The sequence below is a fragment of the Ursus americanus genome, chromosome 13, assembly GCF_024610735.1.
Source record: "Ursus americanus isolate L20-20 chromosome 13, mUrsAme1.1.p, whole genome shotgun sequence".
In the NCBI taxonomy this organism is placed as follows: domain Eukaryota; kingdom Metazoa; phylum Chordata; class Mammalia; order Carnivora; family Ursidae; genus Ursus; species Ursus americanus.
The window spans coordinates 3,808,391-3,832,156 of NC_142139.1; the positions used below are offsets into that span (position 1 = coordinate 3,808,391).

The following is a 23,766-nucleotide window of genomic DNA, read 5'->3' on the forward strand; positions in this document are numbered from 1 at the left end:
AATGAGACAGGAGGAGGACCAGAAGAGAGGGGTGTTCCAGATGCGGACAGAATCCGGTATCTCGAGCAGGATGGAGTAATCAGTTCTGTTGTAAGTTCTTGAGAAGTTGAGTAAGAGGAGAACACAGTATTCTCTGGGTTTACCAATATGGAGGATTCTTTCAGGTGGTGATCTTGTTTTTTAAAGAAGTGATTGAAAGCACAAATGAATTGACCTCCAGCGTCTCCTGCAGGGAACTTTCCTCACTCTCTCCCTTTTCCACAGCATCCCTGCGGGCTAGGTGTTCTCTCTTTGTTTTGGAGTACTGAGGCCTTTCTCTGTTACTGGACTACCATATGTAACATGATTTTCTGGTGAAATTAGGTTCTTTCATACTGAGCTCCTTAACAGCAAAATTTATAGGTTTTTGTTTGTTTTGTTTTTTGTGTTTCTTAGCATGATGCAGACACTCAATATATGTTTTCTGACTCAGTGCATTGAGTGTTTTCTGAATCAACGTGTTTTTGCTTGTGTTATTTACCCCTGTGTTGTGGCAGGCAGAGGCCAACGAAGAGCACAGGTTTTTAGATTCTCAGTCTGCTGTCCTCTGCCTTCCACGGCCATGATCTCGCTGGGCTGAGATTAGCTTTTGCCCAGGGTTGCCACCCCCCTCATCTATCCCTCTGCTCCTCCCCGCACACCGCCTGCCAGTGGCTGCTTTGGAAGGCTTCCTTAGCTCTGGTCTTCCCTCTGGTCCTCTCTTCTTAGCCCTTTCCCTCATACCTTGTACCTTCTTGGGAGCCACATGCAAACACCTGGGCAATCACTTCCCTATTTCAGAAACTGCACCTCTTCCCCACCCTCAAATTCTTTGGATGCAGTCATCTGCAATTACTCCATACAATTTACCACTTTCACCCCATTGCATTCTTATGCATCTTAAAGGCCTCAAAGCAACTGATTATAGCAACCTCAAAAGGGTTCTTTTTAGCAATTTTTTTCTTTCCTTTTTTTTTTCTTTTTTTTTGGGGGGGGGTGGTTATTTTCCCACCAGGGCTGTGTGGAAAATTTTTTCTTCTACACTATTTCTATCACTTTGTTTTCCACTTCATTATCCTCCTGTTGCAACACCGCAATTATACTAGTTGCTGTGGAGATATTAAGTGCATTGCTAATAACAGAGGATTATTCCTTTAGGTGGAAGAGTAGAAGCAAGAGGAGAATATAAATCTTGTTTTTGTGCAAATGTTTCCTAGTAACAAAAATAACTAAGTGGTACTGGAGACTGTGGTGCAGAAATGTCTATATGGGGTTGGCTTATGTTTTTAGAAAGGATGGCTTTCTTAATTAAAGAAAATATTAATTTAAGCTTCTGGTCCTCTTAGCGATTACTTCCCTAGTTTAATACTTTACTATTCATTCTCTAATTTATATTCTTTGTCTAGTAGGATGTCTGATAATAGACCAAATTTTTTGTGGACTTCATCTTTTAAAATTTATTTCTTAAAACCTTTTTTTAAATTAAAAAAAAAAAACTTTTTAAAAAACTTTACTAAAGGATACACATTTTAATATTGTTCATCTGATTTTTATTTCATGAAATCTTGCAGCTTTCCATAGACTTTTTTTTTTTTTAAGATTTATTTATTTATTTGAGAGAGAGAGTGTTTGCAAGCATGGGGAGGGGCAGAAGGAGAGGGAGAGAGAAACTCAGCAGACTCCTCACTGAGCTCAGAGCCTGATATGGGGCTTCATCTGATGACCCTGAGATCATGACCTGAGCCAAAACCAAGAATTGGATTCTTAACCAACTGCACCACCCAGGGGCCCCTCCATGGACTTTATTGTAATTAAAGTGATCATGTGTCTCGGTTTGCCCAGGACAGCCCCAGTGTATAACTGTTGTCCTGGTGTAATTACTGGTAAGGCTATCTTGCACTCTCAGAACTGGCCTGGTTAGGATGTTGATTATATGGTCACCATAATTAAAGACCACATTTATTTTTAAAATTTTTTTTGTTTAAAGATTTATTTATTTGTGAGAGAGAAAGTGAGAGTGAGAACGCTCACACGTGCTCATGCGGGGGGAGGGGCAGAGAAGAGGAAGAGGGAGAGAATCCTCAGGCAGACTCCTTGCTGAGCAGGGAGCCTGACTCGGGGCTTGATCCCAGGACCCTGAGATCATGAACTGAGCAGAAACCAAGAGCCAGACACGTAACCGACTGAGCGACCCAGGTGCCCCTAAAGACTGCATTTAATAGAAAACTAAGGGAATGAAGTATTTTATATATTTTTGTTTTAATCCAGATAACATATATGTACATATTTTTAGATAGCTATAGATGGAAATACATATGTGGATTATATACACCCATGTGTATATAATATATACACACATATATACATATAATATATATACATATATAATATATATACATACACACGCATACATATATGTATATATATTTTTCTTTTACTTCCTCCAACTAATGGTTTGGAAATTGCCAATGTCTTGATGCTATAGAAAGATACGTATATATTTATACACACATGTATAAACATATATATATATATGCACACCTGCACACACACATATATATGAATTTCTCATCTTCATGATTCCCTTATGTTATATTTTCACTAAAATTCATTTTACTGTAATAATGCCTGACCTGGCTCCTCCTAAATGGACAGGAGCTATATTTATGGATTAGTGTCCATATAGCTGTTCTGATTTGAAATGACTTCTCATATCTCATTTGATTTCCCTCTGTCCAATACAGATGCTCACCTGTTATTCACGTTAGATTTTTTCCCCTGCATGTGGTAGAATTGGGTGTATATCCTAGACTATTCCATTGTATTGTCTATTAGCAACTCAGTTATTGATATACCCAAAGGTAGGACAACAGCCACTAGAATAAGAAAAGAAAGGTCTTTTAAAATCTTGGATAACTTGAGGAGTAAAAAGTACCATTTTGATATTCAAACTTGCTTTTGAAAATATGTACATTCCTTCCCTAACTCATCCCCCTTAGTGTCAAGTTTATTATTGTAAAAACTCTGAAAGTCATATTAAAATTTTTATAAATGATGGAAGGTCCTTGGGGAAATCTCTGGGAGTTTATGTTCTGGGGCCAAGGGGATCTTGAAGTGGCTTAAAAAGAAAGTGTTAGTGAATTGCTCTCAGGGTTAATCTCTAGAGAAGGGTGCTGGCACATCCTTCGGTATGTCGGGGGAATACAAGTCGGTTGAAGGAGGGGGTGCTTGGCAAGAAGCAGAGAGCGCCATTTTGTGCCAGGCTGTGTGTGCTGTTGTAAACAGACAGACATGGTCCCTTCCCTCTTGGAACCTACCACCTCGTGTGGGAGCCATCCAATTAAAACAAGGAAACAAGTATATAATCAGCAATTATGAAAGTGAATCAGTAGTGCCTAGAGAGAACAAGAGGGGAGACCTTCTCTAGGTCAGGAAACACCCCTTGAGGAAAGAACATTCAAGTTGAGAAGCAAAGGCGGAGAAGATGATGGCCGTTTGTAGTTGTTAGTGGGAGCAAACAACCTATGTTGCTGTATCGAGGTGCGACTCAGGTTAAATAGCTTGTTCTGGATCATTTAGTCAATTAGTAGCAAATAAGGTGCCCTCTGGGTTCCTCTGTCAGTGTTTCTCAACCTTTTTTTTTCTTTTCCATTATTGCCTTTTTTAGATAGCTTTTTCTTAACTATTCCCTTCCCCCTGTGAAATCTTAATGCCCTTTGAAGGATCCCAAACCATTTCCTCCACCCGTATAGCACCAATTTTCACCAGTGAGGATGCACACTCTATCAGTTATTGTCTGTGGGGTTCATTTTAGAGAAGTCAGAAATAGGCTTTTATTGAGTTAACGTAGTATCCTTGGATCTCCAACTGGATTTGAAGTGTCTTGAGGCAGAGACCGTCTCTAGTAGGGACACAGTGATAATGGGTGCCACTTACTGTGACACTTTTTTTTTTTTTTATTTAATCTTCCATGAGGTTGGGAAGGGTGAAATAAAAGCATCTGAAGTAGAGTATGAAAAACCCTAAGTGGTCTAGTTCATCCACTTTTATATTTAGGTGAAGAAGCAAAGATTACTAGGAAGGCTGGGGCTACTCAGTCTCTTTAATCCACTTTGACTCCATTTCCAGGACACTCTTGGTCAGGAGCAGATTCAGGAAGGTGGTGACCGTCAGGAGCAGTCCAGGTTTTATTGTGCAGCCTGAAGATTTGCACGTGCACAAAGTTGCAATCCCACCTAAGGAGATTAAGTTGGCGGATTCTTCCAGTACTTTTCTAAAACATGGTGAAGATCATGAAACGGTGTGGCATAGAGGATGAAAAGGGATATCTGATGAGTGATTGCTTCTGTGTTTCCAAGGCAGCATATCTGTCTAAAAGGCAGCCCGACAGGAACTTAGGAGAAAAGTGAACTAAAGATATAAGATACTAGTAAGCTTTTGAAGAGAAGGAAATTAAGGGGGTGATGAACTGTTCTTTACCACTCCGATTCTTTTGTCGTTAAGGTTGGGATGATGCATGCCTAAGGGACGTGGGTTTATCGAGGATGATTCCTGTGATATATGAGGTTGGGAGAAATGCAGGGAGTATACTGAAATTAGGTGATGGAACCTCTAGTTTGACTCTTTCTCTGTATCCATCTCTGTGTGTTCATGTATGTGAGAGAGAGAAATTTAGATCAAGCTCATTCCAGTTATCTGGCCAATAGTCATGAAAACTGGAGAAAGGTATACCTGTCTTAATGACCGGTTTTGTAATTTCCTACTGTGCCTCAGTGAATTTTGGAGGCTCAGTGGACGACACAAAGTTCTAAATTTTGCAATGATTACTTCCTTTTACTGTATCTTCATCTGCCAGCAGTCACATACAGATCTTAATCTTTTTTTTCAAGATCTCTATTCAGTGGTGTAATCCAAGTCTACTTCCCCCCCCCACCCTTCCTTCCTTCCTTCCTTCCTTCCTTCCTTCCTTCCTTCCTTCCTTCCTTCCTTCCTTACAGAGTGCAAGCATGAGTGGGGGAGGGGGTGCATAGGGGCAGAGGGAGAAGTGGACTCCCCACTCAGCAGAGAGCCCGACATGGGGCTGGATCCCAGCACCCTGAAATCAGGACCAGCCGAAGGCAAATGCTAAACAACTGAGCCACCCAGGTGCCCCCAACCCTTTCTAATCTTGCTTTTTAGTTGTTTTGTTTACCTTCTTGACAAGTCCATCACCTTTAGTAGGTGAACAAGAAGCAGGAAAATTATGAAATTACAGCCAGATGGATGTAATTTATAAGATCTTTCTAAAGGGTGAAGTGGAAAAAAATAAAAAGTAAAGGTAATGTACGGTATCAGTCCGTAAACCTCACTTCTGTTCTTTTTGCCCCATTTGCACAGGCAGTGGAGCCCTGGCCCTACTCAGCCATCATTCAGAAAATGAAGCTGAATTGTTGTTTTAAATGATGTCTTTGCACCATGCTTCTGACATGCTGTTTGTGAAACAATCAGGGTTGGATACATACTTTTTTATACAAGTAATTAATTACCTATTTTTGAATTCTAAGAATCCTTTGATTCCTTCCAACATGAAACACACAAAAAAAGGAAATGCTGATAAAATGCCTTTTTAAATCATTTGTCCTCAAAAACATTTTAATTCATTCAAATGAGATTTGATTATCTTCTACAAAGAATTTGGATTGAGTCTTTAAACCCAGCCAGAACTTAACAAATATAGCTGTCTGATAAGCCACCTTTATTATTATTTGTTTATAAACCGTATGTGTTACTAATAGTTTCTAAATATTATGTCTGGAAACGGAAGTAGTGGAAGTAATGTGGTGTCAGCTGTGAATTGCCATGGACGCAGTTGTCAATGAGAAGAGGAATACACTGAGGGTGTGTCAGCTACAGGACGCTGGAAACGGAAGTACGAGGCCCAGACTCCTTAGGGTCAGCCTCCATCCCAAGGCTGCTTTCACAGGAAGAGGTTCCAAGGCCCCACACCCTTTGGGTTAGACTAAAGAGTAAAATCGTCACGCAGTAGGGTTCTACTTTACAAAAGGCGTTCAGGGTAACCAGGTTCCTTGTGCAGTTGTGAACTGAAGATGTAATTCGTAGAAGCCTTAAGAAGGCTGGATTGAAATTGACATGTTTAATTTAAGACCACACAGTATACAACTTACATGGAACTTTGCAAATGGCAGAAAAATACCTTTTGGACCTGGCCCCTGTTTCTGTAGTCACATTTCCGTCTCATTGGCAGATATACTTCATGTCAGCCGCATCTTCACTGATGGAACGTTCTTGGTAGAAAGTTGCTTGAGGCAAATGCAGCTTGGGAACTCTTCCGGTAGGGGGCTCCATGAATGTGAGTGTTTGGCTACAAGAATGTCCTTAAGGGAGGTCTTAGATGTCCTGTTGGAAGCAAAACAAGTCTTCTCTGAGGTGTGGTTTCATCTGGGTACAGTTTTGCAAATGGCACATTATGGATTTGTGCTAAGCGCCTCCCTCTGTGTGCGTAGGCCGCACTGAATGAGGCCTTTAATTTCAGCAGGGGTGAGGTGTGCCCTGCCATTTGGTATACAGAGCATAGCCTTGGTGTCGGTTGGGATGAATATGTACGTGGCCTATGAAAACCTGTGGGGGCAGTGATGGAGTTACAGATCTAAACACGTTCTACCACAAAATGGAGTGCTGCCCTGACCACAGAGGTCGCTTCGTCAACATCAAGTAGTGTTTAGAACGCTCTCTACATTTAGAAATCTTAAGTGCTTTTGAATTACATGGCAAATTTAGATCAGCGGTTGTGTTTGAGCGAATCGTCTTTGTTCTTGAAGGACATAACCAGGGCTGTTTTTGCCATTAACATTGGAATATTGCTTTACAGCTTAAATCACAGTATTTGGAGTATTTTTTAAATACTTTACAAAAATTATCACTGTCTTAAATACGAATGAGTTTAGGGGTAAATCTGAGAAGTACTTTTTTTTTAATTAATAAGTTTTATTTTTTGGAGCAGTTTTAGGTTTACAGAAAAGGTGAGCAGAAACTGCAGGGTTCCCACATGCTGGGCCCCTTCCTCCCCCAGTTTTCCCTATCATTAATGTCTTACTTGTGTGTCATACATTTGTTATCATTGAAAAGCCAATATTGATACATTACTGTTAACTAAAATCCATAGTTTACATTAGGGTTCACTCTTTGTGTTATGTATTCTATGGGTTTTGAAAAATGTGTAATGACATGTATCCACCATTGCAGTGTCATATAAAAATAGTTCAACTGCCCTAAAAATCCCCAGTGCTTCACCGTTTCATTCCCCCACCCTAACTCCTGGCATTCACTGATTTTTTTTTTAAGACTTACTTATTTTAGAGAAAAAGAGTGTGTGAATGGGGAAGGGGCTGAGGGAGAGGGGGAGAAGAAATCCCAGGCAGACTGCACGCTGAACACAGAGCCCAACATGGGGCTCAATTTCACAACCCTGAGATCATGACCTGAGCGGAAACCAAGACTTGGATGCTTAACCAGTTGAGCCACCCAGACACCCCTTTGTAGATATTCTTTATCAGGTTAAGGAAGTTTCCCTCTGTTCTTAACTGAGAGTTTTCTATCAGGAATGAATGCTGGATTTTGTCAAATACTCTTTCTACATCTATTGATATGGTGATGTGACTTTTCTTTAGCCCCTTGATGTGACAGATCAGTTATTGATTTTTGAATGCTTAATTACCTCTGCATCGCTGGTATAAATCATAGTTACGGTGTATAATTGTTTGTATACATTGTTGGATTAAATTTGCTAATATTTTGTTGAGGATTTTTTCATCTTTGTTCATGATGAAAGATATTGGTGGCCTGTAGTTTTCTTTTTTAATGTTTTTGTCTGGTTTTGGTGTTATAGTAATGCTGGCCTCATAGAGTGAGTTGGGAAGTATTCACTTTGCTTCTGTCTTCCAAAAGAGATTGTAGAGAATTGGTATAGTTTCTTCCTTAAATGCTTGTAGCATTTACCCATGATGCCATCTGGGCCAGGAGTTTTGTATTTGGAGTGTTATTAATTGATTCAATTTCTTTAATAGATACAGTCCTATTCAGATGGTCGGTTTCTTGTGTGAGTTTTCTTAGATTGTATCTTTCAAGTAATTGGTCCAGTTCACCTAGGGTATCAAATCCGGGGGCATAGAATTGTTCATAGTACTGCATTATTATCCCTTTAAAATCTGTAGTGATGCCCTCTCTTTTACTTCTGATATTAGTGCTTTGTGTTGTCCTTTTTTTCTTAGCCTGCCTAGAGACTTACTAAGTTTAGTAATCTTTTTATCAGGAATGGTTCCATTGATTTTTCTCTATTAATTTCTTTTCAATTGCATTGATTTATGCTGTAATTTTTATTATTTTCTTTTACTTTGGATTTAATTTGCTCTTCTTTTGCTAGTTTCTTAAGGTACAAGCTTAGCTTATTGATTTATATCTTCTTTTCTAATATATGCATTTGCTACTGTAGATTTCCCTCTACTGCTTTTGCTGTGTCCCACAAATTTTGATAAGTTGTGATTTTATTTTGATTTAGTTCAAAATGTTTTAAAATTTCTCTTAATTTCTTCATTGACCCATGTGTTAATTAGAAGTGTGTTGTTTAATCTCCCAACTATTTTGGGATTTTCCAGCTCCTTATTATTGATTTCTAGTTGAATTCCACTGTGGTCTGAGAAGGGAGACACTGTTTAATTTCTGTCTTATTTAAGGTGTGTTTTATGGCCTGGAATATGGTCTATCAGTGAATGTTCATGTGAACTTGAGAAGAATGTGTATTCTGCTGCTTGTAGATGAAGTCCTCTGCGTATGTCAGTTGATCCAGTTGATTGAGTTTCTTTATCTTTTGAGAGAGAGAGAGAGAGAGAGAGCACACACACATGCATGCGCTTGTGTGAGCAGGAGGAGGGGAGCAAAGGGAGAGAGAGAATCTTTTTTTTTTTTTTAAGATTTTATTTATTTATTTGTCAAAGAGAGAGAGCACAAGCAGGGGGAGTGGCAGGCAGAGGGAGAAGCAGGCTCCTGCTGAGCAGGAAGCCCGATGTGGGACTCAATCCCAGGACCCTGGGATCACGACCTGAGCTGAAGCAGATGCTTAACTGACGGAGCCATCCAGGCGTCCCAAGAGAGAGAATCTTAAGGAGGATGTGGGGTTCTATCTCACGACCCTGAGATCATGATCTGAGCCGAAATCAAGAGTCAAACGCTTAACCAACTGAGCCACCCAGGCATCCCACAGTTGATTGATTTTTATTGTTGGGTTCAACTATGTCCTTACTGATTTTCTGCCTGCTGGACCTGTTAAAGTCACTTTTTAAAGATCACAATTAGCAATATCAGAATCCAGATTAAAGCCAGGTCTCCTAATTGTAATGAAATATTCTTTGCCCATGATGTTTCCCCTGGGAAGCCCCTTTGCTGCTTATTTTCATCATATTTCCTACTGCTGACAATTAGAGAAGCTCGCCCACTAAGACACTCTTACAGTTTAAGCAAAGTACCGTGAAAAGTGAATGGGTATATCCTGACTGGAGAGAGTACTCATGTGTGCACTTCTTTTACACCTTTTGTTTGTTTAGAGATGTGATGGGAAACTGGGATTATATACTATCTGTAAACCTTTCTGCAAGGGTAAGTTAAGAATTATTCTTTACTTTTCCCTGTAGCAAGCTTTTGACACTTTAGGGAGATGGGGGCAGGTGAATCTGGAGTTCTTTTTCTATATGCTGACCCTCATGCTTCTCTGAAGGTGGCATATTCTGAGGTCAAGGTGACATCCAAGGTGTCCAAGCCCATAGATAGTACTCTGAAAACAAGAGAGAGAGGCATGGTCACTGATGATGTCATTCCTAATGTTTGCTGCTTTTACTTTCTGTGCCTGAGGTGTAACTTCTGACTGTGCGTGACTTAGAAGCTCCAGGTAAAAGCGTGTGGCTGACTTATTTATTTGGTCAGCATCGCCATCCCATTTTGTGGTAGCTCGTTAGAGCCTGGGAGGTGCCTCCGCTTCCACCCTCGGGACTTCCGGTTTACACCGAGATGCTCAGCCCTGGCCCCTACCCCCAGAATGTGTTCATCATCCCAGATCTCGGGGTGCTTTGCTTCATCTTCCTTTATCTTGCTCAAGATTCAGTTACAAAAAGTTCTATGAGCCAGCCCCTCATTTCACTTCCTTCTTTCTTCTTCCTCTTTTCCAGTTATCCCCGGTACTTTAGTTCTATTTGGACACCAAATAACTCTTTGGAGTCACGAGAGTTGACTTTCTTGACTCTCCTTTTGTTCTCTGAACATCATCCTTCATCTAATACTTAAAACCTTGGGGCACTTGGGTGGCTCAGTCGGTTAAGTGTCCTGAAGTGTCCAACTCTTGATTTCAGCTCAGGTCATGATCTCAGGGTCCTGGGATGGAGCCCCGCCTCAGGCTCTGCACTCAGCACAGAGTCTGCTTGAGATTCTCTCTCTCCATCTCTCCCTGGTCTTACATGCATGTTCTCTCTCTGTATCAAATAAAAGAAGACCTTAAAAGATGTTGGCTGTGTGAAATAAGGATTACATAAATATGCCAGTCTGTCGTTTGCCCTGGCGTTGTTTGGAAGGAACGTTGGAAGCCTGTTGCATGAGACCGACAGGTGGGTAATGATGCACGAGGTAAACCAGGTCAACTCTTTATAAACCAGTTGAAGGAAGTATAAGTTATTCATTTTTAAACCCAAGTTTCTCACAAGAGAAGCAAACTGCTGATAACTAGTGAGGAAGCTAGAGCGAACCATCTCCTAGAAATCTTAAAAGCCAAAACAACAAAAGAGGGGGAGAGAATCATAAAAACTGGAGGAAATGGTCCCAGATCCAAGAGACTTGAATGGTGGGGAATCTGGAGGAGATTCCTGAGTGAGAGATGGAGGGATCACCCAGTTTAGTGCTGGGTAAAGACTCAGGTGCCACGTGTGTGCTCATTCTGTGAAGCCCCTCAGCTCTGTATAGGATACTGTAGGATCTCGGTGGTTTTGATTATAATACTTACGTGTATCCTGAGGAGCGACTCTGCCTCCAACAAACGTACTCTCTCCCTGACTGACCTCTCTCTGGCAGCCTCTTACTAAGAACAACCCCCTCCCAAATTTTGTTTCCATCTTAGTTCATATTTATTCATGTCTCATTGCATTTTTACTTCTAGATTCATTTTTATTTTAAAAGACAAGATTTTATTTGAGCCAGAGTAATCACGGTACACACGCACATTTGATGAACTGTGTAATTATGCCATATTTAAGCAGAGAGGCTGACCTCTTTGCTACTTGGTGGTACATTACCACAAATGGCCAGCTTGCTAAAAAGAAAACTTTTAAGTTTCCAAGACAGAGTATTTTTATTTGCTTACCACAGACAGTGACCAAAATGAAAAATAGGGTTTATTATTTTTATCCTTAGTACATAATGATATTAAACAGACCTTGTGCTTATGAGAAATGTTTTTTAGAGACTGTTAATATGGTAACTGATATTTAGAAATTTGTGTTGGGATTTTAGCCTCACCTTTTCTAACTTTTTAATTATGACAACAACTCGTGTTTATTTTAGAAACATTTAAACCTGGATCAGAAGGAAGGCTTAAGTCACATAAAGATCTATCACCTGCTACTATTTTGCATTATCTTTCCAGCATGTGTTTACATGAGAGAGTCACACACATTACTGTTTGTACTCTAGAATGCATCACGAACCCCAAACACGGTAAGGCGGTATTTCGGTATGCCGTTGTGTCCATCCGCCACAGTGTAGCAAGCAATCTGTACTGTTGGATACTTAGCTGTTTCCAGCTTTTTACTATTGTCAACAATGTTGGAGGCTTAGAACTGAATCTTTGTTCACATTCTTAGGTTGTTTGTAAAATATAAGAGATGTTTTACATTAGTCCTGGAGAGGAGCTTGGTGATTTGGTTTGGTTTTTAGCCAATTTAACATGTGAAAGCATGACATCTCACTTTGACTTGGGTTTCTTTGCTTACCAGTAAGATTAAACACTTTCTCACTTTCAGTATTAAAGTACAAAAGGGTTATTTTCTTTTGTTGTAGAAGATCAGAAAGCATTTTGTAAAGTTAATTATTTAAGTTTCACTGTCATTTCTTAAGATTTTCCCTCTAAGTTGTTTAGGAGTTTGGATAGAACAGTAATACCTTCGCGTCAGGAAGTAAAGGACTAGATTGCCAGATTTGTGGACCAGATGTGTGAAAGACCTAACAGAAAAACTGTAGAAAGCAAGGTTGCAAGACACAGGGCTTTTTTTTTTTTTTTTTTAACTGGATATTTATTGGGGGCACTTCCATTGAATTTCTATTTTTTTAAAGATTTTATTTATTTATTAGACAGACATCCAGCGAGAGAGGGAACACAAGCAGGGGGAGTGGGAGAGGAAGAAGCAGGCTCCCAGCAGAGGAGCCTGATGTGGGGCTCGATCCTGGAACGCCGGGATCATGCCCTGAGCCGAAAGCAGATGCTTAACGACTGAGTCACCCAGGCACCCCAAGACACAGGGCTTTTTAATCTGTTATTCAACCTTACTCTCTAGTCTTAAAAAAATGTGACTCCTATTTCTAGGATATTTTGAATGCAGTCTGTATTAGGCAGAGGGAAGTACAGAGTGACCTTTCAAGATATTTTAAATTTAAGAGTCTATAATTAGAAAACACTACTTGAGTTCTCATAACATAATTTTACTCTTAAAGTCCCCATCTAAATTGGTGGGTCATTCCTAGCCCTCCTTTCTTCCTTCCCACTCTCATTCATGTCTGCCCTGTGTACATCCAAGGACTCTGCTTTGGAAAATACTCAAGGCATCGAATTTGGCAGTTTTATAATATTACAATGCTTTCCCTCTCCCCCGTCCTTTATAGGCTTACTTCAGTGACTTCCTTGTCTGACTTGCAGGGAGCTTGCATGGGACTCTTAAGGGATACAGCTGGTGTCTTATAAAGAGGGAGTTAGGCTGTGAACAAATACCCATTGACTTGTGTGCCAGGGAGACAGCAGAAAACCTGACACATACAGTCCCTTCCCTCATGGAGTTTACAGAAAAGAGGCAAGTAAGTCTTTAGTAACAATTGACTACATAATCATACTTACCAAACTGTTAAGATGGAGAAAGAGGGTAATGTGGTGTTGGTGACCGGGGGGGGGGGGGGGGGGAGGGCTCATACAGTCCGGAGGAATGAAGAAAGCCTTCTCTAAGGAATGATGCCTGTCCAAGTATGCCTAGGAACTAGTTAATACATCCTTGCTCTCCCCTGCCTGTGAACTGCACACAAATTCATCTATTTCTGCTTTCTTTGGTGGCTTAACAATACCTCACAAGTATTAACGTGAAAATACACTGGAATAGTTGATTAACGATTTGAAGATTAACACTGAAGAAAAACTCATAAATAGCCTTAAGAACAACATACTTGGCCTGCTGGAATGAAAAAGGTTGACACATCACGGAGACAACATCTGCTTCGTAGGATTTGTGGAATAGCCATGGAAGTTCAGCGGTACCGCGTCTTCCGTGTACAGGACGGGAATGTCGGGAGCAACAAGGGTCCTTTACTAGCTAAGGTTTGCGCTCTAAGAAAATAAAAATTCATCTTTTTCCAACTTCTATTCTACATTCCAACTTACCAATAAAATGCATCTTAACCACAGCGGCTTTTGTCTTTTGGAAAATCTCCATGTTTTACTGCCAGGTAGAGCCCGAGATGACTATGACAAAAGGAATATTCTTTTAAATTGTTTCATCCCCTGAGACGATTATGGCTGTTCTTTGCCAGACAACGACTCTGAAGTCCATTAGACTTAAAAACAGATTCTTCTGGGGAAAGTCACTTTCAATGCATCAGGTTACTTAGGTTTTCTTATGTGGCTGCATTTTGTCCATCTCCTGATGTTGGAGAATTTGTTTTACAAATCTGGAGCTGTCTCCTCGGCTCTTAGCAGAAGCATGGCTGAAGGAAATGCAAGGACAGGAGGAATATCTGGGGCAGTTGTATCCCTGAAATGAGCCAGACCATCACAGCTGCTTATTTGTATCCTGTTGCCTTGGCTTCGTACCAAAGAAACTCTAGAGAGTTATGCTTCAGAATGTATTGAGGGACACCCTGAAAAACCACCGGATGACGTCATATGATGGCCTGCCTCCTGTGTACAGACAGACCCACTGCGAGCGTATTGCTTGCGCTAAGTGTCCCTTGGGGAATAAAACATGGTTCCCCGCTGCTCTTTCTCTCAAATTAGTGGAATGGAGATACATACACTTTCTCTCTCTGAGCTTAGGAAATGTTTCTTCTTTTGCTTTACCTCGTACGAAGGAAATGAGCTAACTGTGCAGCCGGCTCAGTGCCACTTTTTGTCACATTGTGAGACTTAGTACATTCTGTTACCGCTTGTCTTTCTCTATTTTAGTTACTTAACAATAGTGCACAATATGCCAGGTGCTATTTCCGAACTCATTGTAAATATTAATCTCTTCAGCCCTCTTAAAGACCCCACGGAGTTTGTACTATTGTTATTCCCATTTATAGATGAGGAAACTGAGGCACAGAGAGGTTAAGGAGTCACACAGGTGCCGAGTGTGGAGTTAGGTTTCAGAGCCCTTGTTCATAAACCACCCCCACCTCCCAGCGGTGCTGCCTTAGCAGCGATTCCCTACCGGAAGCAGGTGGGACCCCTCCCTCTTCCACTGTAGCTTGTGACTGAGAACCCCTGGCCTGGATTTACCTGGCTCTGATTCGACATTACTCTTCTTAGAGTAGCATTTTATTTCGTATGTTATATCATTTACTTTATTCCTTTATGAAGTTATGCATGGTACATATATTTCAAATTAAAATAAATCGTGACCTTCTGTGACTTTTTTTTAAATGGGTCCTTTCTTGCCATGACATGACATTAGGATGTGTACAGAGAGTTTTTGATGTAGTAAGCATCCGTTTGCCTTCTACCATCCACCCCCCTGTTACCCATTCTTTTTGACAAGGGGACACATTCTAAGTTTGACTAGATGAAAGGCATCATGTTAGCTATGTAACTGAAAAAAATCTATAAGCTGAATATATTATTACTATCATTAATACCAAGTTATAAACAGTTAAAGTCTTCTAAAAAATCCATTAAAAATTTGTAGCGGCTGTCCATATTTCAAGGAGAATCTTCCAGCACTGTCTTAGGAAGTGACAGAGTGGACGCCTCATAGCAGCCTGGGCTTCCCAGACATTTAACTCTGCGCCATGTGTGGGCAGTCCATCCACCTGGCCTGCAAGAGCCCTTAGCGCCCTGGCCTCTGTTGTGTCCCTGTCCCCCCTCCTTTCCCCACCTGCACTTCACTACTCCTCTGATCACAATCTTCAGCAGTGCTCCCCTTCCCCTTCTTCAAACCTGCCTGGCCCCTCCCTGCCTCAGGCCTTTTGAACCAGCTGCTCCTTTAGCCTGGAGTGCTCTTCTTCCCTGGCTGCCCCCCCCCCAGCTGTTATCATCCTAAGTAGCATCCCCTCGGCATCTCTGACCACTCGCTCCAGACGAGCCCCACCAGCCTTGCTCTGATTCTGACTGACTGCTCTCGGTGGCATTTCTCACAGTCTTCTTGTTTATCTACTTGTTTGTCTCCACATTAGAATGTGAGCATTGTGAGGGATGCGAATCTGCCCGCCTTCACTGCTCCCACCTCTGAACAGGGTCTGGTGCACAGTAAGTAAAGGTCAGTGAAATGAACGGCTGGGTTGCTTTTCTCCTCCTCAAATGCCAGTACCTGGTAGAGTCCATGTTTTCCTGGTGACACTTCCAGGAGGACAGTATTAGCTCTTCATTTCACCTCTGTCCCCAGGAAACGAACAAAACATGTAACAACAAAGCATCTTTCTTATTGGACCTCTCACTCTCTCCGTCTTTTAGAGCTGTCATCCCCGGCCCCATACTACCTTTCGCAGAAAGGGTCTGCTACGAGACGGGGCTGTTGACTGGGACTAGAACCAAGGTGGGGTTCGGCGTGCTCCCATCTGCACAGAGTAGGTTCAGTGCTTCCTGCTGCTAGGTCCTGAGTGTGATTTGCATCAGCTGAAGGATGGTTACCTAGCAGTTGTCCTGCAACTTCTCTGCTATCTTCCCTTTCCAGTTAAGACGTTCCATTAATGCTTCAACTGAGAATTTCCTTGGGAGAGTCTTAGGTTTCATGCTGATCCAGGTGAGTGGATGTTGCCTCATTCATTGGATTGTTGTCTTAAATGACAGTAAGAGAACTAGAGGTAACACCAGAATCTCCTAACTGCCCTGCATTACTGCCAAAAGACAGTCCTCACGAACTGCCTCACCCATGCCTTCAGAAAAGTTTGAGGCATGAAAAGTCTTCAAAGAATCATTTGTCAGCTGGGCACCTATTTGGCCACATTACTGAGATTATTACTAGCAAAGTGATTTGGTTTTTATGGTTATTTAAACCAAGGTTTAAAAGATATGGTAGTTATACCCATTCTGTGCCCACTGAGGAGGAAGTTTTCTCTTTTAGGATGGACATTGTGCAATTCCTCTCACTGTCTAGACTAATTTGAAGGATAATGTTATTCTTAAAAGAGCAGTTACATTTTTTTTTAAGATTTATTAACTTATGGGGCCACTGGGTGGCACAGCGGTTAAGCGTCTGCCTTCGGCTCAGGGCGTGATCCTGGCGTTGTGGGATCGAGCCCCACATCAGGCTCCTCCGCTATGAGCCTGCTTCTTCCTCTCCCACTGCCCCTGCTTGTGTTCCCTCTCTCGCTGGCTGTCTCTATCTCTGTCGAATAAATTTTAAAAATCTTAAAAAAAAAAAAGATTTATTAACTTATTTTAGAGAGAGAGAGAGAGCGTGCGTGTGTGGGGGAGGGACAGAGGGTGATAGAAACTTAAGCAGACCCCGCGCTGAGTGTGGAGCCCCATGTGGGGCTCGATCTCAGGATCCTGAGATCACAACCTGAGCCAACACCAAGAGTCTGAGGCTTAAGACCTTGCCACCCATGTGCCCCAGCAGTTACATTTTTAATGCAAAATATTTTCTCTTCTATACAGCTTATGGGCACCTTATGACTGGGGGCTCATTTGACTCTTCTAACAGCCATTCTTTTTTATCATTACTAATTAATGTGGTGTTTGCCTAAAAAGACTTAAGTCCTAAGATGGACTCCAGGGTCTTGTAATCCCAAGTTAATTAAAAATAAAAATTTTATGAATATTTAAGAGCCATTGTTCAGCACAGCATTCTATAGGCTTATTTGTTTGTCTTCTGTAAGATTCAAAATAATTCTAGGAATGTTGCTCGGATTAGAATGCCTATATAGAGCAAATACTAGGAATGACAGCTATTTTTGAATATTTGACCCCAATGATACCTCCCTCTTTGTCTGGTAGTGTCTGTTCCATTGAAGCTGGATGAAGAAAAGAACTCATTTATTCAACAAATACTTACTGAGCAATTTCTGTGTGCCAGGCGCTCTGTTCAGTGTTGCAAATAAGGCAGTGAACAAAACAAAATCCCTGCTTTCAGAAATGGAGCTTTTAAGAAGCCCCCAAATTTCCTCAGCAGGCAAATGGGCAAAGGGAGGCACAGAGAACTTTACTGACTGTCAGGTGTCCTGGGGAAACCCCCTTCAAGCTGACAGGCAGGCTCCTCAGAAAGGAAGAGGGTGGAAACCCGGTCTGGAAACAAGATAAAGCGATCTTATGCTCTCATTTAACCACTACAGAAATTACAGAAGCCTAGTAAAATGATTCACACATGCAAAAAGGTGCCAGCTTGATATAACCTGGACTTTGAAAAGAAACAAGTATCACTTGTCAAGTGTGTCCTTTTAATATATTTTTTTAGGTTTACAGATCATGCCCAAATTCTGCCTCCACTGCCCTCTCCCAGCCTGTTATCAGTGTCTGATGCATCCTTCCAGAGTTTCTCTATACACGATTTGTATTCATATTTGCTGTTTTCATAAGGTAAAAGATAGTAAACTGTACTTCTGTGCAATGTATGTTTTTCTCTGAATATACGTAGGAGGGTTTAACAAATCAGTACTAAGAGAGCTTCCTCATTCTTTTTTTTTCCTCAGCAGTTACAGAGTAGTCCATTGTATGGATGTACCACAATTTAAATAGTGACCTATTGATGGACATCTGGGTTGTGGCCAGTCCTTTGCTCTTAAACAATGCCGCAATAAATAACTTTGTACATATGTCATTCTGCATATACACAATTATTACGGGTATACATTTGCAGAGCAGAATTGCGGGTCATGAGGCATATGTATCATTTTGATAAGATATCTTATCAGATTGCCTCCCAGAGGGATATTTTCTTATTCCCATCCCTGCTAGAAGCTTATGAAGGTAGCTGTTATTGGGGTCTGAATTTTATTGCTAATCTGGTAGGCTAAATGGTTTCTGAGAGTAGTTTCAGTTTGGGAACACTATTTGTTCAGAATTTTCGGTGGTATTTTATAAAAGAGGATGCTCAGAAAAGTAAATAGGAGTAGAAGTCAGCTTTTTTTTGTTGTACAAAAGACCATCTTTAATCTTCTTTTATGTAATTCAAGACCATGGTTGTCCACATTAAAAATGCTACATTTTAAATACTAAAAATATGTAGGATAAGAGTGCTCTCAGGCTCATGTGCCTGAGTGACCTGCTAAAAGTAAGACCTTTCTCCTTACTTTGGTCTTACATTGCTAATTGAAACAGAACAGTATACAAACATGAGTTAGCACAGCAGGCCTGGGATCGCTCTCCTTGAAAGGCCTGCTTGCATCCTTGGCCCTTGGCTGGTATCTGGGAACTTCGATTTGGGGAGGGTTCCTACCATTCCCTCATCAGCGTGGCTCACGGTGCCTAAACTGTGCCAACAAGACAGTTTCTGTTGAATACCTGCTTGCATTCCAGGAGTATGGGGTTTGGGTACATGCCCAACAGAAGGTTTCTGTGTGACCAGCCCAAAAGACATCCTAGACGCTGAGTCACTAATGAGCTTCCCTGGTAGACAGTATTTCACAGGTGCCGTCACAACTCAGGGCTGGGAAAGGAACCACAACCTGTGTGACTCTCACAACCCTTGGATATTTGCTCCTGATTGCCTCTGGACTTTATCCCATGGGGGGCCTTTTTTTTCTTTGCTGATTTGTATCCTCTTGCTGTAACAAATCATAGCCATGAGTAGGACTATAGGCAGGGTCCTGTGAGTCCTCGTGAATCGCTGAACTGGGAGTGGTCTTGGACCCCGACTCGATCAGCTCTGCAAAGATTTTAATATCTTTGTATTAGTGGTGAGTGACACAAATATTTTTTAGAATGCAGTTAATTAACCTTTGGCATTATATCTTGACTTGTAGTCTGTGTTCTGTTGTAAAATGGGTAGTTCCTCAGATTTCTGGACAGTGAGTTACCATTTGCATCTAACAAATAAAGGCAGCAAGAGGGCAGTGGGTAGTGGGGGGTTTTACGTTTGATGGTGAATCCACAACTGGTCCTTTGGTCCTCTCCATGTCTGTATGTAGGCTTAAATGCTTCTTGTTTGAATTTTCTATAATCTGATTATTAGATAGTTGGATTTATTCAAATTCCTTTACACTCATGGCCCTAGAAGTTTAGGCAGTCTGATTTCTAACTATGCTCTGATTCAGAAGCTTATCTGCAAATAGTCCTAGAAACTTCACTTAGGATAGCAGATCTTTGTCCAAATAGGACATAAGGCCCCAAGATTATTTTTAAATAATTGTATTTTCTTAGCATCCTAGTTTCGATGTTAAAATATTCAAATGGAAAACTGGTAAGTGTTAAACGCAAAGATTTATTTCTGTAACCACTTTTCCTATAGAAATTAGATGGCTTCTAAAGAAAAGTGATTATATGATTTAAAAACATCGAGTGTAGTCTAAAGCAGTGGTCCTTATGCTTGTGCGTGGTTGACTGGCCTCCGTGATGATAATGACGAGACTGAGGGCATTATGGCCGCTGCGTCCTTACTGGCTCACAAGGAGCTTCGTTTGCACAGCGGCCTCAGGAGGTAACTATTGTCAAGTCCACTTTGAGATGTCGAGGGTTTCGGGACTTGCCCAAAGTTAAGTGCTGGGTAGAACTGATAGTGAGAGTTTGAATTTGAGTCATCTGTCTTCACAGGCTGAGCGCTTAGCCGCTCTGCTCTCCTGGGTCACATGGTAACATCTCACTGGTGCTACAGGAAATTGATCACATGAAGAACCTTGTACATTTACCCTTGAGGACATGGGTGACCTGATCGTTTTCTGCTGAGTGTAAGACACGCTCATTTCCTTAGTTTCTCAGTGTCAGGAATCCTAAGTGGGATCATAACAAAATACAAAACTGATCCGTGTCACTCCCTGATCCCGTTATCCTGGGGGCAAAATCCAAATATCATAAAAGGGCCTTCTCAGGTTCTTTAAGAGCCTGCCCCTCCATTCCAGCCAAGCTGACTTTCGTTCTGTTCCCATTGTACAGACCACATTCTCCTTTGTTGCGTAGGGCCTCTGCACATACTATTTCTCTGCCTTAAATAACCCCACCCCACTGCCTGACTCCTTCACTTTTCAGATCTGACTTAAAGAGGCCCTTTCTCCTAGGAAGCCTTACCTGACCTTCCCAAACTACAGGGTATGCCTTTGCAGTGTGCTCCTAGAATCTTGGTTTTAATTCTCCAAATATTTATCTCCTTGTATTATAGTTATTTGTTTCTCCAACTAGACCACAGGCTCTGTGGGGACAGGGACAAAGGTCTGTTTTGTTCTCCTGACCACAACGAATGTTCTTCTGTGATTGAAACTTGCATGAAGCAGATGGTCAGCAACAAATTTATGAACTTAAATCCTAAGCTTTCTGCTGGCAGCTTCATTCCCCAATATAACTCTGTTTTGGGAACCCGAGGAACAGAGCTTACTATCCCCAGTTATACGTACAAGCCCAAACATGTTCTAGCCCTCCACAGGTTCGTGTACCAACTATGAACCCCAAATCGGGAGGACCTACTTCAGGCATGGTTAAGGACTTAACAAATACTTTGGAGAGCAATACACCCCCATATTGCTTGCCAGGGGTAATTGTAACCAGTCAGCCAATTCTAGATAACGAGAACACCTTTTTCTTAAGTCTGCTGTGGAGTTTGTCTGGCTGACTTCAAGAAGTTTTTAGACATGGAAATATTTTTTTTCCCATAAAATATGCCTTTCAAAAAAAAAGTTGGAGAAAATTAAGTTTTAACATATGTTTAAGATGAAAATCTTTGCTAAGTATACTTACATACCCCTTTACAGCTGTCAAGAACAAAGTAAAATTTATATCGTGTATTAGACTTTTCATAGTTCTTATAGATAATAGGCATATTGGAACCCATCTGTTAGGGTGGATATTATTTGATGCAGGGAAGAAAAAAGACAACTTCCTAAGCTATGTTTGTTCCTTCAGTCCATAAGCATTAAATAAATTTAGGATTCAAGACTTTCCCACCAAGATTAGAGGTACCATTTAGGTACATTCTTGGGTCTTACTTTCTATGCCTTGAGCAGGCGTGTCTGAAAAGAATGACAAAAAAAAAAAAAACCCACTCTCTGGTATGTGTGTATGTGTATGTTTGTTTCAAAACCACTTTTTCTCCTTTGAATATTTAAAAAACAGACATCACTGGGAAACAATGGTGGGTCCCTAAAATATTAGGGGAAATAATAATAACTTTTGGAGAATTTACATGAAGCGCAAGTCCATGGTGTTTTCTTCTAGAATGTGTTGGCTTCTGGAGTGACGTAGGCACACACGCCAACTTAAATTTGAAGACAAACCAGTGAGGTGACCTCAGGCCCGCTCTGACGTCTCTCTCTATTCATGTGGGTATTGGAGAGTGAGTCCCTTCTATTCTGAAGCCTCTTAATTTGGCCATCAGTTCTTTCAGGTAAAATGCCAGGTATGTGTATACGTGTAAAAGGTTTTCTGGCCGCGAGTGTGGCCAAATGAGTCAACCCTGTTTGCCTGAAAAAAATTCTTAAGTATGAGGTCAAAATAAGTGACTCGGTGCTGTTTAGGAATATGTTATATTCACGGAATTCATGAACTAATTCTCAGAGGGATGGAAAGTACCTTCCATGCCAGCTGATAATTTCAGTTCACTTTCATATGTAAGAATTTTGTAATTACTTTGGTCTTAAAGTTTTTCTTCAGAACTCGGCAGGGAAAATAACGTAGCCTGTATTTCCGCGGTAAGGGATTTGTCGATGCCCCGCACAGCGTCCTGCGTTTTGGATTCCCTGACTGGAAAGGATTGACGGCGCCCCTGCTAACAGCACGCGTGAAAGAACAGTGTCCAGGTTACACATGAACTCGGCGGTCGGGGGCTGGGAGGAGGTCGTGCCGAGTACATATCTGCCCTGTGTCTGAGTGTACCTGTGTCTGAGTCACCTGCCTCCGGCCAAACACAAACAGGTTGCCAGGCAACAGGAGTGATTCAGACGCTCTGAACACCTCACCACAGTGACATGTCCATCCACAAGATTTCCAGGAAATGTCCCTCTCAGAAGTCACGGGGGAGTGGGATAAACTTTCACGGAGGCACTGCAAGCACCAGGGCGGGTAACTGTTGGAAGGTGGGGCTGGCTAATGTTTGAAAGGAAGTCACCTCACAGGGCGAACACTGGTACCTGCAGGGTAAGTGGGGAGGAAGCGTGGGGGCAGGAAAGGTGGACTCTCCACCCAGAAGGATTCATGAGGAAGGAAATCCGTGTCTCTTCGGGGGAAAAAACAGCCCATTCCTAATTGAAAAATAGACCAAGATCTCAGAGAATCACAACATAGCACAGTGGCTAAGAGCACGAATGCTGGAGCCGGCTGGCCTGGGTTCATAGCCTCTGCCCACTGCACAATTTCTAAGTTTCACGTCCCCATGCCTCAGAGGGAGGTGATCATGGTGTCTCCCCCACAAAGTGGTTGTGCGTATTAACATGTTAATATTTGGGGAGCACCAATGTCTATTTTAAGCTCTGGGGAGTATTACCATGCTTCCTGCCCTCCAGACAACTCCCCAAGTGGTAGGGGCAGAATAGGGAAGGAATGAAGGGGAAAGAGGAGAACTTTTAAGGTTTCCTTGATTCTTTTATCATTTTGAGAACTGCAGTTAATAGAAATTATAATTATAGCGTCCTTAGGAAACTTCTCCTAGGGTTTTCAGCATTATGTACTTTTCAGAGTTATATATAGATTGCAAAACTACATTAGAATTTCATGTAGAGGGATGGGGATATAATCACAGAGGTTGCTTGTGGGCCTCTGAGGTGTCTATAATGTTCTGAAGCAACATGCGAGTTTCTGCTTTACTATTTCTTATACCTCATGCTACAGCTCCCTTCTTAAATAAGATACATTATAATAAAGAGTGCAATCACACTAAGTAAAGCATCCTAAGTCAGGTGAAATCTGGGGGGCTTTGTAGCACATATGGAAATCCTGATTATGAAGCTATATGATCGGCTCTCTTTGAGCGTGTGAGCTGACACATTCTTTCACAGTCCCTCCAGTGGCTCTAGAAACCAGGCCCTTGGCTGGCGGCCAGCAACGTTGACCCAGGTCAGACGTGGACTGCCCTTGCACCGCCCGGCCCAGCAGAAGAGAGAGCCTGCGCAGGCTGCAAACGGCACCCCCTCCAGAGATGGACTAAAGACACGGGAGGAGCTTAGGTGAAGGGGGGAAGCCATAGC

The 23,766-nt window shown here is 41.7% G+C and overlaps 1 protein-coding gene across 7 annotated transcripts in view; it reads left to right on the forward strand.

Moving 5' to 3' along the window:
- The window catches only part of SGMS2 (sphingomyelin synthase 2), a 93,741-nt gene that overhangs the window by 25,561 nt on the left and 44,414 nt on the right, over window positions 1-23,766 (forward strand). For 3 of the 7 annotated variants that reach the window (XM_087866383.1, XM_045799206.2, XM_045799207.2), the window contains exon 2: window positions 21,803-21,971. The exons of the other annotated variants lie outside the window; for them this stretch is intronic. The gene's annotated coding sequence lies outside the window, so the exon portion shown is untranslated. The remainder of the gene's footprint in view (window positions 1-21,802; window positions 21,972-23,766) is intronic. 7 annotated transcript variants of the gene reach the window in all.